At 40.1% G+C, this 15,197-nt stretch overlaps 1 protein-coding gene across 2 annotated transcripts in view; it reads left to right on the top strand.

Annotated features, from left to right (window-relative positions):
* Positions 1–15,197, top strand: part of SMIM19 (small integral membrane protein 19) — a 45,498-nt gene that overhangs the window by 263 nt on the left and 30,038 nt on the right. The gene's annotated exons all lie outside the window — the stretch shown is intronic.

Consider the following 15,197-nt stretch of genomic DNA (forward strand, 5'->3'; position numbering starts at 1 on the left):
GAGCTATGTTGTTGAACTTGTTTCAAGGGGTCGTGTCACCCTTTCTGATGAATGATCGAGCTCAATTAGGTCTGACAGCCGGTCCACGACGTTTTCCGGGCAATCTCTGGTGTTAACTGCCAATATTTCTGTCTCAGGCTGGACTGGTAACTGACACGAGGTGCAGCCTGAGATCGTTGTATGTATCCTTGCCAACCGACCCGATTCAGGTCGGAGTCTCCAGATTTTTAAATTTAGCAGTCTCTCGCCCATAATTGCCTGTGCTTCAGCTTGGTCATAAGAGAAAATGAAATCCTAATCTTTTTCTTTCCAATATCGAAATGTTGGCAAGTGTGTGACCTGTAATTCTCAAAGTTGTAGGTTAGTTGATTAATGACTGGATATTACATGTGCCTCCTGTTCGATTCTCTATCGTTGGCTGCTCTTTGATAGCCCCTTGGCTTACCGACTGGTTATGAGACTGAAGTAAGTTTCTGGCCATTTTACGTCTTTCATGGTAGACGTATACACGAGGGACTGAATAATGTCCTGTGATATATTTGAATATGTGAAACATATCGTTTTTGTGTGCCTTTGTCCTCGACCTGCCTTTCCCTATGTGTCCATCGGTGTGCGTTCTCGTGCAGTGCTATCTTTCAGGTCGTTGGGGCAGTAGGCGTTTGGCGGGTTGACTGTTACGGAATTCACACTTCTGCATAATGACTTGCTAGCTCGAAAGAATTTCATTACTCGCTTTTGGGGTTTCTGGCAAGCAGGCAAATTCGGGATAGTGGCAGTAAAAATTCAGCACAAAGGGACTTTTTTACCAACGCATCTGAGGAGGTTGCATGACTATAAAGTAGACAGCTTGCAGAAGTACAAGCCAAGGTAGTTTTATGTTCTTTAGTTTGTATTGCACATCTGAGCGTTGAGCAAGCATGCACAAATAGCTGGACAGACTTAAAGATTAGAGTTTGGGGTCGGGAGAACTAGTAAACATATTAATTCCACAGAGGCAGATCGCACAGTTCTATCCCTGTACCATGAATTATAGTGCCAGAAAAAACACTCTTTGCTGAAGCTAGACTTAGAGTTTTCAGAACGTCGCACTACCAGAAAGTGTGAAAAGGAGGGAAACAATGTTAAGAAAGGAAAGAGGGCTATATACAGAGAAGAAATCGAAGGAAAAAGTTCATCCTAAGCCTGGTTAAAAGTTGGTATTGGTGTACATTAGTGACCTAAGTCAGATACTGCTAAATTGAATTGACTGTTTTGGTTAAATATGCCCTGACAGCTGGTTTCCATAATTTCATGCTCTCCCTGGCAACAGAGAGGCGCTGGAGAAAGTTTTTTGTTAAACCCATAAAATGTCAGCCTTAACGATCACTTCTGGGTGGATGAATAAGCTGGGACGGCCCAGGGCAGCTAGTTCAGTCTGAATATGGTTAAGTCGGGAATCTGCACTGGAATTATCCAAAGAAAGGCAGTCCCAAATTATGAGCTTAAGTTCTGTCTGCTTTCTTGACCATAGCGAAAGCCAGCATAATAGGGGACGAAGTTTAATAATACCCGAGATGTACTGAAGGCCAAGTTCATCATGCTCTGAAAATGGGGAGATACTTTGGGATACACCTAGCACCCGCCTAACAAACTTGTTTTCCTCTAATTGAATGGAGCTACATCATCAGAGCCGGAGGAAGGGGCCGGGTCGGAGAGCTCCTTTAATAACTTAGACCCACCTTGCGGGACGCGCGTGGGGCCCAGACAAAGCCCGGGCTGAGGACGGCCCCTTCATCGCCTGGAAGAGCTGGGCTGGCTCCCCCCCGATATTCTCTCTGCGACTGTAGGTCTTGGAGGCATGTGGCTATCAGGTTTTTTGGCAGGTACTTTTTTCTGATTTTTTGTTGTTGTGGGGTGATTAATTTTGTATTACTATAGGCAACCCTGCGAAACAGACTTTTGGCATTGTGAGAAGGCCTTTTTTATTCTTGTATTCCTATAGCTTTATAGAGACTGTCTTATTTGTACTAGTTCTTTCAAGCTTACCTAGTAATAAGGAGCGCTTTAGAGCATCATTGGTTGAACCCTTTTAGGATAAAAAAAATTAGTAAGAATGGGTAAAAGGAAGCAACCTAGTGCGAAAGATAATACCTCTCAGAAAGATCACGCTTCAATATTAAAATTGATTTCAGGAGCGATGGGGGCTATTGATAGATTACTAATGTTGAGGAAAAAATATTAATGGGATCGTCTAATAATCTCCTCCCATCATTATTAACCTCTCCAAAATCAACCAAGTTCTTGGAAAGTGGAATCCAAACTAAAGGTTTAAATGGATGTATTCATTCAATATATAAATTAATCTATCTCAGATGCTAAGGAGCACTTACCCTCACCCAAACATATAAGGAAACCTAAGCTAGTTAGGAATGGCAGAGTTTCCAGTCAAGAGCCACCTGACAAAAATAGATATGGCACCTCTGGAGCTCAACCCATGGAATCCATGGAACAAGTATAAATTGTTCGTGAGAACATAAAATCTGGTCAGAAGCATAAACAATCTTTAGTGAAAGCGAAAACTACTCCCCTAGAGACTATCAATACTTTGGAACATCTAGTATGGTCATCCTTTGACCTAATGATAAAACGTTTAACCCAAGTGGAGGAAAATGTGGAGCTAATGCTCAACTTAATGAAGGCACAGTCTTCAAGCTCAACAGCTGCAACTACTCAACATTGTGGCGACATAGACCCAACTGGTAATTGTAATTCCCCCAAAGAGCGTCAACAGCCACAAATTATTCCCCAGACTACCCAAAGACATGTATATTCCTGCATTCCTCCAACTAGCATTAGAAGTCCCCAACATCTAAAAGTGAACACAAGCAGATGGGAATTACCGAACAGATTTAAATCCCTTCGGGATCTTCCTCCAACCTCAAGAGATACATTAGATCTTCCTCCCACGGTAACTCCCTTTGCGATAGTCCTTGCAAATGTTCTTACCCTATCTGAGGATAATAGGGAAACATGGACAGCTTTGAGAAACAAATCCCTGAATTGGATAGGAACTCGTATGAAACCTGGTATGACAGACTCACTCTTTGAAGACATTAAGATGGTCAGAAGGGTAAAATGGGAACCACAAAATATTTAGGGGTGACTGTGTGGTGCTCTCATTTAAAATTCCAAAACTGGTCGAAGACATCCTGAGAAACTTAAGTCTGCAGCAGATCACGGATCACAGCATTTTACTACTCCCTTTAGGTTTTTTTCTGTAACTTCAATCTAGGATATGATCGACCTGGTCTTAACCCTGAAAATCAATTTAGTAGATCTGAGAGAAATTACACGATCTCTACTAAGAACAGATTTCATGCCCTTTCCTTGGAAGAAGACTATCAATAGATCAGGGAGCAGGTAGGACTAAGTCCATTATGATGAGCTCTGCCCCTGACCTACTGAAGGGTGGCGTTGGTACGAAGGAGAGCATCGGAGATGAAAGGATGGATAAGGAAAAATCACTGAGACATAATGTCAACGATGAAGTGTTAATAAGTGGAGTTCCTGTCTAATCGGTCTTTTCTACTCCAACTTCCACCCTTCATATAGAGAGTAACATCTTCCCATCAAAAAGGAAAGTAATAAAACATTCTCCTACACAGGGTACACATATTCTGAGAGATGATTTCCTATTTTGGAATGTGGCGGGTCTGCGCACTAAATCAAGAATGAGGATTGGTTAGAATATATTGGATCTTTTTCCTGGGTGTGTTTTACAAGAGACTTGGTCTGTGGATCCTATTCATATAAATGGCTTTAGGACATTTCATACCCCTGCAGTTCGGGGTAGGGCGAAAGGTGGACTATGTACATTTATCTCTAACAAGTTTGATTTAATCAAGGATATTAGTTTAATTTTTAATACGTTTTATCAATTGATCACAGGTGAACTAAAAAATACAGCACAATTGGTGATTATTCATTTCTATAATAATGCCCCTCAACAAAGATTTTTATGTGTACTTAGGTTATTGTAGGAAGACTTGGATCGAGTATGTAATTCCTTGCATAAAGAGACCTTTATTGTGTGGGGGGCGATTTTAACACACATCTGTGTCCTCAAACTCATGAAAGAATCTTGCTCTTTTGGCACAGGTGGAAATGATGATTCATTTCATTTTACACATAATCATTGTAATTTGTTGAAAGACGCACTATTTAAATTTGACCTCCTTTTTTGTAATAGTCTAAATCATAGTAAATCACAGCTAAAACCTACTTTTAACGGCAGGTGTGCCAATGCAATAATTGATTTTATATTTGTATCTAATAATTTTCTTTTTTGTATATTTGAGTATAAAATCCAAGACATCATGTTCAGTGACCATTATCCTCAAAGTCTAAGCCTTCTTCTGCCACAAGCTACAATCAAACATAAGGGATTTGCAGAGATGGTAGTGAATATTGAATTGGGAGCAAGAAATGGTTATACTATTCGGTGGTCACAGATTGAACCTATAGGCTTCATGAAACAACTAATGAGTAAATTTACTAATGAGTTTGAAACTTGCCTTTCAGACAACATCAGACCACAGGATTGTATTAAAGCATTCACTGCAATCACCACTGGTATAAAACAGTCTCTCACAGTAAGTTCTGGCACACTTAGATCTCAGGCAGACAAAGGATGGTTTGATAGTGAATGTACACAAGCCCATAAGAATTTAAAACAGTATTTACAAAGCCAAAATCCTGACAAACATGGAATCATTTTTTGGAGAAAAGAGTATAAAAAGGCTATAAAAAAAAAAAAGAAACAGGATTTAAAAAATGAGGCATGGCATTTTCTCTATGATGCAAGTCTCCAGAATGACAATGTCAAATTCTGGAAGATACTGAACGCCCTCCTGTTGTGTGATGGAACGTCACCAACTATTGAAATAGCCATCACGGAAGAGGAGTGGGTCACTTTTTATTCCGGAATATACTCTTTAAAAAGCTTGGCCTTGGATTTAAATCCCTTTAGATCAGATTTTCACCCCATTATTCCACCATTTAGTCTAAATGAGGTTACTGATGCTATTAACGCCAGTAAAAGCGGGAAAGCACCAGGCCCAGATGGAGTCCCAATTGATATCTATAAGTCTAACGTTTTATTATGGGGCCCATTATTGACACAGGTTTTACGTGCCTGTTGTGCCACAGCCTTTATTCCAACCTGGGCTGAGTCCATTATTGTTCCAATATTCAAAAAATTAGACCGCCAAAACCCTGCATGTTATCGTACGCTACGGGCCTCAGGGGGAATGTATTCAAACTTTTCCCATAGAGCGGGGGGTACATCAAGGCTGCGTTTTAGCACCCTTATTGTTTGCTTTATATATTAACAAATTAGAGGAGGTGCTATCTAACGCTTGTAGTGATCTTCCACAAGTTGGTCCCCAAAAGATCCCAGCACTTATGTACGCGGACGATGCTGTTTTGATAGCCCGCACTCCAGTAGCTTGGCAGCGGTTATTAACAACCTTTGATAATTATGTGGCAGCCTTAGGCCTTAGAAGTAACCACTCTAAAACCTTTTCAATGACATGTGGTTTAAAATCCTCAAAGAAACCCCAGATCATGTTAAAATGCGTGAAACTAGACAACACAGGAACCTTCTCATATTTAGGTATTATGTTTGATAATAAAGGCACATGGTTACAAGCCATGAAATCCAGAAAATTGCTATTTACAAAAACTATTGTGGCCATAAAAAAAATGTCTAAAAAGGTTGGTAGAGCGACCCCCAAGGACATGATGACACCTTATAACGCAAAATGTGTGTTCTGTCGCATTGTACGGGGCAGGACTTTGGGGATATAGGAAATGCAATATCTTACAGTTAGCTGAAAATGATTTTTTTATAGGCCATTTTAAGCGTCCCAAAATCTACCTCAACTTCGCTGTGTCATACAGAAATGGGGGTAACATACCTCACAGATCTAATAAGTATCCAACCAATTTTACTTTAGCATAAAGTATGGACCTCTGATTCCGCTAGGTTGAATATGGCCATTATAGAAGATGCTCAAGTACTAACTCATTTGCTGAAAATCCCATGGCTGAATTACATAAAGAACTTTCTGACGGAGTTTGGGCAATCCTGAGCTATAATCCACTCCAGATAAAATGGAAACAATCTCCAGGAAAGATTTGAAAAACATCTGCCTTACCCATATGGCTGATTTGAGATGGGCTATTGAGGTAAAGAAATCCAGCGTAAGGAGGAATCTTTTGTTGCAGCAAATAGATGGCATGGAACCATATTTAAAATATGTATCGAACTTGAGGCATCGGTATGTCCTCATGCGCTTAAGACTAGAGAATTTTCATCGTCTTGTCAGCCTTCCACTTACTAATGACTGGACTCTAGCTCTGGAAAAGTGTCCTTGTGATTCAGTGTCTGACCAAAGTACAATGCACATACTTTTTTTTTTTTTTTTTTTTTTTTTTTTAAATTTTATTCTGATTTGAGGAAAGTGTTTGTGATTCAATTTTTTTAAATCTATGCATTTTAAACAATGTCGCCCAGCTTTTAACTACCTGTCGTCCCTCCCATCAATTATGATCTGTAATGGATTAGCTTTATATTTATGCGCAGTAATTAAGGCTAGATCACACTATTAGGTAAATCAGCGAGGTTTTTCTACTTTTATAAGTCTTTAAGCTAAGCGAATAGTTTCTGTTTTAAATACACTGTTTTACTGATTTTATATTGCCTCCTATGAGAATACATTTAACTTCTTCCAGTGAAATCTGTTATATGGTATACATTTTTTTGTATGGTTTGATTTATCTTATATTTCTTTCATCCTTTATGACTGTTGATTGGTGTTATCTGTATGTATTACCTGCTTTTATAATTGCGAAATACAATCAAATAAAGTATTTGATGATGAATGGAGCTACAGTCCAGATAACCCCAAACGTCTCTGCCATAACAAGTTGCTCAGACATTTCACTTTGTAGATGTTGAGCAGGCCATTAATAGGCTTCTTGCCTACCCTTAAACTAAAATCCAGCACAGAGTCGCACAGCCTGGCTCATGTGGTTTTTTTTTTGAGAAAATAGCAGGGCCCTAGGTGGACTTCTCACATACACGATATCCAAATAGGTAAAATAACAGACTTGAGGCATCTTGGTGTTAAGGTTAAAATGACTTTTGTTTTTGGCCGGTTTAGACCCTGCAACCATCACAAAAGATTTTGTGGTGTTGACAGAGATCCATGTCCCTCTAAACTCTACAGAAGTCTCAAGCAGATGTTGAAGGCCTAATTCCATCCTTGACATGCAGACTGTATCGTCTGCGTTTAAAAGAACACTTAGAGCCCAGGATGTGCCAGAGGGTGGGGTCTCCTTGCACTTCCAATAGAGCAGCCTTCAACCCATTCATGTAAATAGTCAAAAGAAAGGGGGCAACAGGGATGTGGAATTCCTATCGCCCGACACATCTTGTTTGTGGTCAAGGGCAACAAGTTTTTATGTTTACTTTGTCCTTGGGACAAGTAGGCCCAACCCCCTGCAGCACAAACCCTTTGGCTGCCTGTTTACAGAGAGTTGAACTCTCTGTAGTTGAGGTAATGTGTTTCCAAAAGATAATGCTGTTCGAACTTGTATTTATGGTTCATTATTTGAAAGCCTTCATTATTAGGGTGCGTGCTGTAAATAAATGTTTTAAGGTCACACTTCACTACTGACGTTGGTTCCAGTACAAAAAAAAAAAAACCGTGTACACACATGTTTGAAAAGTTTAGGCTAAGAGGCTAAGTATAATGCTCCCAGAATGCTCTCTGATTATATGCAAATGAAGTGTCATTTAGTAAAATGTGTTGATGCATGCTAGTATTTCCCAAAAATATTTCTAATGGAAAATCAGTGTAACCATTTTCAACACGATTATGGGAAGCATGAAAATAAACAAACACTGACAAAGCCAACTGATCTGACATATTTTTATAAGTCTTTTAGTTTCATCAATGCGTGTCTTGTTTTGACATGGCTTTTGTAACACTTTATTGTTGTGGGAGCTACCAGGCCCTCAACATTGTAACAAACATTGGCAAAACCCCCCCAAAAAGTTTTTGAACTCTTAAAGCACACGTTGCCACCAGCGGCATAACAAAGGCCCCGCAGCCGCCCTCCAGGGGGTACTGTCAGCACAGCACCTGCCCTGAGTGAGTCTGGAGAGAGGGCTCCTCCATGTTCTTTGCAAAGGGGCACCCTCCAGTTTCGTTACGTCACTGATTGCCACTGTAGTTCCTGACACTGAACAAAACTACTTTGTGTGGCAATATGCTCCTTGTGGAAGAGCAGAATGCGATCACTCACAGTAAAGCCAGCCGAAAGAGAGAGAAATAGAAGTTTAATAAAAACAAAATGTCTTTGTTAACACCAGACCTAATTAGGGACCAAGACCCACATGTAGGTAGCTTTTTGCATGTCGCAAACAGCGACTTTCACTGTTTGCGACGTGCAAAAAGCACATTGCGATGCACAAACCCAGTTTTGCGATTCAGTAACCTGGTTACCGAATCACAAAACGGGTTTGCGACTCGCAATTAGTAAGGGGTGTTCCCTTCCTAATTGCAACTCGCAGTGCAATGTAGGATTGTTTTGTGACCGAGAACGCGGGTGCAAACCAATCGCAGTTTGCACCCATTTCAAATGGGTGCTAACACTTTCGCAAAAGGGAAGGGATCCCCATGGGACCCCTTTCCCATTGTGAATGTCACTGTAAACATTTTTTCAGAGCAAGCAGTGGTCCTGCGGACCACTGCCTGCTCTGAAAAAATGAAACGAAAACGTTTCATTTTTCGTTTTTGTTATGTATCTCGTTTTCCTTTAAGGAAAACAGGCTGCATTACAAAAAAAACAAAAAAAAACTGCTTTATTGAAAAGCAGTCACAGACATGGTGGTCTCCTGTCTCCAGCAGGCCACCATTCGAGAGGGGGTCGCAAATTGCGACCCACCTCATGATTATTCATGATGTGGGTATTTGCGAAGCCCTTGCGAATCACCGATGGTGTCAAGGACACCGTCCTACATTCGGATTTGCGACTCTCAATTTGCAGGTCACAAATCTGAACCTACCTACTTGTGGCCCCAAATTCTTAAAGAAAGTCACAAAAGTGCACCCATGGTATATGTCGTACCCCTATAAAATATTTGTGAACTGTATTTTAGCATGGGTAAATACGATGTGTAGATTTGCTCATGTGAAAATCTATTGAGCATTTGCAAGTTCATTTTCCCTCCAGCCACTTTCTTCCCAACCCTGGAAGAAGTTCTAATTCTGCCATTGTCAGGAGTAAATGTCCAACCTTTCTTATTATGGGAAAATATTAGAGAGAAGCTGGTAATAATCTTTAAAACATGCAGGTTAGTAGGTTTGCAGACTCAAAGGCATTCCAGCCCTGGAACTATTGCTTACTGCTTTCTCCAGCCCCAGTATGCAGATCTGCAGAAAGGTGGCAAAATAAGGAAATTGCTACAGTAGGGATTGAAACTCCAAGTATTCAAGCCCTACTATGGTAGTAGCCCTGGCATAATCAGAGAGGCTATTAATTCCTGCCATAATTTGTCGCCACACTACATGGCACCAAAGGGACAAGTAGATCTTTTTACAGGACAAGTAGATTTGAGAAGCAACCTGTCCCCTGGACAAGTAGATATTTTAATAAATTCCACACCCCTGGGGCAAGAATGTACCGTTGTCTGACCCTTCTAGCAATAAATAAACCTTTGGTGTAGGCGCTATCCTCTCTAAATCTAACTGAGATAGACCTATTCCTGTGAAGATCAGCCAAAAAGTAGACCAAATCTTGTTCAACCCCTAAGTACGACAACAGAGACCACAGCTTTGAACGGTTCACTCGATCAAAGGCAGAGGAAAGGTCCATAAAGGTTAAGAAAAGTAAGTCCTTTTTTGGAACCATATTTTTATTAATCACAAGGTCTACATTTAAACACTGCTCAGTAGTGTGCAGATTAGGCCTGAAACCATACTGAAAGTCTGTAATACAATTTTTCTCCTCAGCCCAGTCCGACAATCTCTTAAGGACCACCTGCCCCAGGGCCTTAATTGGGGTATCAATAAGTGATATGGGCCTATAACATTTAAGGTCACCCCGTTCACCCTACTTAAAAATTGGTACAAAAATAGTTTGAGACCATGAGCTAGGGTGTCCGTTGACACTGCAGTGTTTAATGTGTTAGTTAGCAGGGGTGGCCCAAAATAGCTACATCACTCTTAAAAAGGTCAAATGGGTCGCCGCCTGGGGCCTTATTGCTGGTTAGACGCCTAATGGCACAGGTGACTTCTGGTATAGAGAAGGTAAGGCCAAAGGCACTCCTTGTGGGCGAAAAACGACATGAGAAGCGCAAACCTCATTCATGCTTCCAAATGGGATACCTAACTCGGATCCTGCTTCAAAAGAATAGAGTTGCGAAATATGCTCATACCATTTCTCTTCTGGAATTACACTTGCCAGACTGGACATAAAATCCTCAAAGGGATGATTCAAAACTCTCCAAAAGGCTGCACAATCCTCAGGTTCACAGGTAGAAACTATGTGATCCCAGGTACCCTCCTTAAGTGAATCCTTCCTTTTCTTCAATACCTTCTTATAGTGGCCCCCTAGCTCCTGAATTTACCCCTACCCTGTTTCTCAGTATTTGTTTAAGGGCTAATTTTAAAGCTCGATGAGCTTTAGAGCATACTACATTAAACCACAGAGGGATGTTGTGCATAGAGAGACCGTGACAAGGGGCAGGAAGAGCCAGTAGCACCCCTGCAGAGAAGGCAGACAAGACCTCCTTGCCAGGAAGTTTAGGGTTAAGGCAACATCAAGCCCAGGACCCAGCTTGCCAAACAGTGTCCCACAGAATTCCACCAGAATTATTTTAGTCCACTTAAGCGTCTACCCTGGTCTGAGTGAGTCAAATTTTGCGGGGCGTGCATTACCATGGCATAAAGGTGGCGTTAGTATGTTAACACAAGCATCCGGGGGTTGTGGTTGCTCCAACCATCCCATATTATCTAGTACCCCACCAAACAATTAAAGAGTGTGAAATAAATCAAAAAGTGGTCCATAATAGATTTTGTCCCCCCCCCCATATAAGTAGGAACTGCCTGAGTGTTGGGGATAATCGAGTTCTGAGAATGGGCCAGGAGATTCCACTGATCCCATTGAGGGGAGTGTTCGAAGTGGGGATACACTGACTCGTCACCTTCCAGAAGGTTATGGTAAACAAAGCAGGGCCCGGACATGAATGAATTACTAAGTCATCCATAACCACAAACAAGACCGTACTATTTTATGCCTTGAAAAATCTACTCAGCCACTCATTATGGCGAATGAGGTTTTATCAAGTCAAGCTATTTGTAGGAGCTACTGGTCTTTTCTGGTGAGTGAACTTGAGCTGGAAAGGAACAGGTGTTCATTTAATTCAGAAATGAATGAACAATAAAGATGCCTTTAAATCTTGTTTTATACTGTCACATTTCTTGACTGTTCAAGCACAGAGGTCAAATGTCAGTTGGCCTCTTTATTAAGTGCTGCTTGTCTTATCGTGAAAATATATATATATTTTTTTCTTACTACAGTTAGACGATTTTGTAAAGTGAGTTTTCTGACAATCGTTGTGAAACAAAAGGCTTTATTGGGTCAGCTTTTTTAAATAACACACATTTAAATAGTTTGTAAATGAATAGTGCACATATTTCAAAATATACATGGAATTACACATGCACTTTTTTGTAAATCATAAGTGTGTTGCAAAGTTCTAAATAGAAGCAGAACAAATCAGAACACGTTACTTGGTAATGTCCAAATGACAAATATTCGAAGAAACTCTATTTCCAACTGTTTGTGCACACTTGTAGTTTTATAAGTAAAACTGCATGTCACTTGGACATTTTGTGGCTATTTCAATGTAGTATGTGCTGATTGGAAATGACAGTACATTACCAAATTCAAGCTTTAGTTACATATTCATAAAAAGTGATAGAAACAGTCTTGGCCTGCTTAATGATGGTGCTGTTAATAAACTAAGAGCAGGGCAATTAGAATTATGCAGCAGTAGAGGTCCAAATTATGTGGCAGGGTTGAGTAAATTATGTGGCAATGAAAGGTAAATTATGCAGCACATTTTGATATTAATATTTCTTCATTATTTTGTCATTTTTAAACTTGGTAACACAACTGGACATTGCGTGCACCTCATTCATACCAATTTAACACCCAAATATAGCAATAAGCAAGAGGAAGGTGACAATCCAGTTTTTCAAATGGCCTTTCACTGCTCGGCAAGACATATCCTCACATATTTAGTAACCTTTGAACTGTTTGAACTACAAACATTTCTTTTGTTAAAATATGTAGATCATGCTGTAGATTATGTGGCAAATACGTTTTTTTGTGGCAAATGCAGCAAATCTATAATTTTTGTAAAACGTGCTGCAGCCACACAATGGCATAATTCCGGTGGTCCTGACTAAGAGGCAAGTCATGGGTCTTGTGTATCCCATATGCTACTAGATTTGTATTATATATGGAACAAACATTTAGTGTATTAAACAGGAGTTTTTGTACAGAAGATGCTGCACTAATATATTTAAAAATGCTATCTTATTTGATAATGAAGAAAATAGCGGCTCGGTGAATTAAAGTATTTGCCCAGATTACATCACTTGAAACCAGTTTTGGCAAAAAGTACTTAAATCCGTCTATAATACCTCCTTTGTTTGAGATGGGCTTCGAATAAGGAAGATGGCCATTAGAGTTGTAAATGTTTTAACATCAAAGATTTATTCAAATAAAAAGTAAGCAATACCACCCCAACATAAGAACAGTTTGTCTCTACTTTAGTTATTACACAGTTCAAGGATAGATACATTAAAGTACATAACCTGACCTTGGCTCACCCAGCTGAAGAAGGTATAGCTGGCCATTAAAGGTGAGCATCCAAGAAAGGAGTGGTTTTGAGAGACTAGGTTTCCTGAAAGGCTAATATAGTTGCCAAATTAATAACATCCAACCAATTCTGCTCCCTAACCTTTGCCTCCAACCCAGAAATACTCCAGCAAAAAAACCTCAGCTGGTTACTACCATAACAGGCTAATGGGCGGCCCTCCCGCACCACTGCTGTTTCTTTCACGTCACTCTCAAGATTTGACTGAGGAAGCCAATCTACTGCCTCCAGAGTATCAAGGATATCAAACCTGTTAGAAGTGGGAACAAATGTGATGAGGCCCTGGGGCAACTCACGAGACTCCAACAATAGGCCCTGAGGGGAATACAGGGATGGGGGTTACATCCTCCTGTAACAGGGGGAGTAGAAAGATGGGCTGGACACTACTAGGCCCGCTTTCAGCTTGTTGGACTTGGTTACAGGTGTGCCCAGGATTGGTGAGATCCAGTCAGTCCGGGACCAGATTCCAGCCTATTAAAGAAGCCTAGGGAATACAGCCCAATAACTGATCTCTCCAAAACCCTGGTGGAGGCCAAAAGACAAGGAGAGACGCAATTTTAAAATTGCCTACTCTTAGTGGCTAAATAAGATAAAGCAGGTTAAGCAGTACAAGAGCTTATATGTATCAAGAATGGAGTCTTTTATTATTATATACATTTTTTTTTCCTTGCCTCAGCGCGTTGTGTTTTCCTTCTCTTTTTATGAATTGAGTAGTCCTTATTAGATTTGTGCTATTTAATGAATAATTGTATCTATTCCTAACTGGTTGTCCTAATATATTGGATTAATACATGCAATGTCTTTTTGTACCTGATATGAATAAAGAGTTGGTGCTCAAATCATGTGCTGTCACTGCCCACTTGAAGATTGCCTGCTGTTCTTGCCTGACGTCTACTGCATTGTCCCGAAACTTTTAACAGACCCTATTTTCCCTGGTGGTGAACAGGACTTCGAATTTGAAGAACCCACATCTATGGTCTGACATTGTTTGGAACAATTATACAGGAACTTGCGCTTTACTCCACCTGCTGCCTTTTTGCCTGTTTTCTGCTTTTCACGCCTCCTCCAGCTGCTCTGATTTTCTTAGTCACATGGATACCTGTAATCACCATCTTAGAACAAAATGTGCATTTTTCAGAACCCTGAAGTTCCCAGAATTGCAGAGTCTGCGCGTCATGCTGGATTTGTGTGTGAGCACCATGTTGAATCCGGCACCATAGTGTTAATTGTCCCATACATCACATCATGCTTTTCCAGATCCGATTCCTTGTGGTTTTTAATTTCGTTGTGGATTTTCATCACTACTTAAGAAGCAAGGAACAATCTAAGCACACATTAAGAAAACCAACTACACTGTTTTTTTTATTAATTCCCTTTTCAATGTGTTGTAATTAGTTTTCCTTTGTGCAATTAATTGATAGCTACCTATACTCATACCTTTTTGTCACAGTAAGCCCTATAATCTTATAACCTTACCAGTGATAATTTTTAAAAGCAAATGTGTGCTTCTCAAACATTTTTGTTGGTTTTCCTCAAGCATTTCTACCTGGACTACGTGAACTTTCACCTTTGGCAGTGTGGGGGGGGGAGGATTCTTATACTTTACAAATAAACAATGCTTCAGGATAAACTAGATCAGCAGAAGAATCAGATATCTACAGAAATGTCTTTGCCTTGGATACATGCTTTGATCCATAGTTTGTGTGGCTATTGATGGGTACACATTTGTCCAAAGGAAGCATCTTAATACAGAATCCGTTGATGACTAGGATGCTTCACTCAAGAACTTGGCTATTATCTTGAAAATTTGGCAGTTTATATGATGAACTGATTAATGACCCGATTATTATTCACACTGCATTCAAGAGAGTTTATAACTACTTTCCCAAAAAAGATGTGGTTGCATAGCAGAAGAGATGGACTCTGGTGGCAATTCTGAGTGGGAAAGACTGATTTTCCTCATGCATTATTTCACACAAAAACATTGGTTTCCAAATAGAGCAAGGAAGAAATTACTGATGTCACACTTTGTCAGTGACACAGATAGATCCTTCACCTCACACATAAGGTTTGTCCTGCTGTTTAGGAAAACTACTAATACTGGTAGAATTTGAGCACCTTTGCTTACGTGTGAAGGAAATAAAATATGTCTTATCTGGAATTTAATTTGTTGTGAAGAAGGCTTGTTCAGGCACTTGAG

This window comes from Pleurodeles waltl, chromosome 7, assembly GCF_031143425.1.
Source record: "Pleurodeles waltl isolate 20211129_DDA chromosome 7, aPleWal1.hap1.20221129, whole genome shotgun sequence".
Classification (NCBI taxonomy): Eukaryota; Metazoa; Chordata; class Amphibia; order Caudata; family Salamandridae; genus Pleurodeles; species Pleurodeles waltl.